The sequence below is a fragment of the Schistocerca nitens genome, unplaced genomic scaffold (assembly GCF_023898315.1).
Source record: "Schistocerca nitens isolate TAMUIC-IGC-003100 unplaced genomic scaffold, iqSchNite1.1 HiC_scaffold_162, whole genome shotgun sequence".
In the NCBI taxonomy this organism is placed as follows: Eukaryota; Metazoa; Arthropoda; class Insecta; order Orthoptera; family Acrididae; genus Schistocerca; species Schistocerca nitens.
The window spans coordinates 207,722-210,607 of NW_026045703.1; the positions used below are offsets into that span (position 1 = coordinate 207,722).

General features: G+C 50.0%; 1 non-coding gene across 1 annotated transcript; it reads left to right on the top strand.

Annotated features, from left to right (window-relative positions):
- The first annotated feature begins 558 nt into the window (after window positions 1-558).
- Trnaa-cgc (transfer RNA alanine (anticodon CGC)) lies at window positions 559-631 on the top strand. The gene has a single exon. It is a non-coding gene; the product is annotated as a tRNA-Ala (tRNA).
- The last annotated feature ends 2,255 nt before the right edge of the window (window positions 632-2,886 follow it).

Genomic DNA, 2,886 nt, shown 5'->3' on the forward strand with positions numbered 1-2,886 from the left:
TGCGTTATGGACTCCAGTCTGTTACGGTAATTTTTTGATCTGCGTGCATCAGTCACTTTGCAGGCCTGCTCTGTGTGACAAATAACGGAAAATTTAACTGTAAGAAAAGTGTGAGTGGTACACTTATAAATGTTAATTCAGTGCCTCGTTTCCCAGAATGCTATCTCAATAAATTACATCTTATGCCTTTTCAAGAGCACATACGGATTTTCACTCATAAAACCTATCAAAATTAGGAGCTAGAATACAGGGAAACGAGTTTGGCAAACTCTACTATGTCAAACATACAAACACTGTCCTCAGCCAATTGAAAAGTATGAAAATCACACGACACGAAAGCAGCGCATTAGCTGCAGGAAATACGAAACTGCCAAGACATCTAAGTGAAAGTCATACTTTCTGCGATATGATTAGCGCTCTCGCACCTCATTTGTGTTTGTATGGACACATTTATACAGTAGAGATTAAAGATAATAAAATGTGTAGGTCTATTCGATTACTAAACACACACTATTTCACTGTTTCGAAACATTACATTGTACTAATCAATTTGTACGGAGCGAGGTGGCGCAGTGGTTAGCACACTGGACTCGCATTCCGGAGGACGACGGTTCAATCCCGTCTCCGGCCATCCTGATTTAGGTTTTCCGTGATTTCCATAAATCGCTTCAGGCAAATGCCGGGGTGGTTCCCTTTGAAAGGGCACGGCCGATTTCCTTCCCTCACCCGAGCTTGCGCTCCGTCTCTAATGACCTCGTTGTCGACGGGACGTTAAACACTAATCTCCTCCTCCTAATCACTTTGTATTGGAACAGTTACGTGTTACGTGCCCATCTCTTACCTCCATCTTTCAACAAAGTTATATGGCAAAGATCGCCAACATACGATCTAAGCCTCCAAAAATTGTTACGGTGAAAGCAATCTGTCCGATCCACGCGTCTGCCTTTTTTTTTTTTTTTTTTTTTTTTTCTTTATTGTGATTTCATTCCCCTGCCCCATACGGGCAGGGGAGGGCTGTCAGCAGCACAATCCGCCGCTCTTCAGCCGAGTGATATGACAATTAAAACAAGAATAAAATAATACATACATAAGGAGGTAAAAAGGGGGAACATAAAACAGAGTAAGGGGAGAAAATGGAGGTAAATATACACTGATATGTAGACGTTCATTGGGGACAGTTAAAAAAAGTCACCAGAAAGTTAAAAAACACAATTGGTGATTCGTAAAACACATGGAAGTCACTAGATGCACAGGCACAGGTTAAAAGTCGGCCACAGTATTAAAAACACTCCGAAACAACACACTTAAAACCCACTCGGAGCACACACGACGAAGAATAAAACTACCAGGTGGGACCTGCCGAGGGAAAGGGCAGAGAGGATGGAAAAGGAGGGGAGAGCATGGGGCAGCTGGGGAAGCGGCGGGAGGAAGGGAGGAGGGGTAACCGTGGGTTCACGAAGAGGCAGGAGACACATGGGGCGGGAAAGGAAAAGGGAAGACAGGGCAGGAGGGAGCGCAGAGACACTGAAAGAAGGCACAAGAGATGGAGGGGGAGGGGAAATCCGCTCAGAAGGAGGGAGGGGGAGGAGAGGGAGCCCTGAGGAGGAGGCAGGAAGAGGGGGTTAGAGTTGGTAGGAAGGGTAGATGTCAGGGCGAAGCTCATCATCCGGGAGCGGTAGACGGTGGAAGTTGTGTTGGGAAAGGAGATGGAGGGTGTGGAGATGGAGAGAGGGAGGGACACAACGGTAAAGGCGCGGCAACTGGTCGGGAGTGGAGAGGAAGGGAGACACCAGGGGGTGAGGGGGATCAAGGCGACGGACAACATAGAGTGTGCGGATGTGTTCAAGGAAAAGGAGAAGGTGGGGGAAGGGGATGAGGTCATAGAGGATGCGCATGGGGGACGGAAGGCGGATGCGGAAGGCGAGGCGGAGCGCATGGCGTTCGAGGATTTGGAGGGCGGTATAGAACCGGGGAGGGGCGGAAATCCAAGCGATGCTGGCATAACAAAGGATGGGGCGGATCATGGATTTGTAGGTGTGGAGGATGGTAGAAGGATGCAGACCCCATGTCCGGCCGGACAGGAGTTTCAGGAGGCGGAGGCGGTTGTGAGCTTTGTTTTGGATGGTAAGGAGATGGGGAGTCCAGGTGAGGTGGCGGTCGAGGGTGAGGCCAAGGTATTTGAGGGTAGGAGTGAGGTGGATAGGACGGCCATAAATGGTGAGGTAGAAATCATGGAGGCGGAAGGAACGGGTGGTGCGGCCTATGATGATCGCCTGGGTCTTGGAGGGATTAACACGGAGGAACCACTGGTTGCACCAAGCGGTGAATTGGTCAAGGTGGGTTTGGAGAGTACGTTGGGACCGTTGAAGGGTAGGATAAAGGGCTAGGAAGGCGGTGTCATCAGCGAACTGGAGAAGATGAACAGGAGGGGGAGGTTTGGGCATATCAGCAGTGTACAGGAGATAGAGGAGAGGGGAAAGGACAGAACCTTGGGGCACGCCGGCAGAGGGGTAGAAAGTACGGGAGTTGGAATTGTGGATAGTCACATAGGAGGGACGATGGGAGAGGAAGGAAGCAACGAGACGGACGAAGTTGATGGGGAGAGCATAGGTCTGGAGTTTGAAAAGGAGCCCGGGATGCCAGACACGGTCATAGGCGTTCTGGAGGTCAAGGGAAACAAAGATAGCAGAGCGACGGGAGTTAAGTTGGAGGGAAAGAAGATGGGTAAGGTTAAGGAGCTGGTCGTCAGCAGAGAAGGAAGGCCGGAAGCCACATTGGGTAAGAGGAAGGAGGCGGTGCTGGTTAAGGTGGCAGTGGATACGGCGAGAGAGGATGGCCTCAAAGACCTTACTGAACACGGAGGTGAGGCAGATGGGACGATAGGAA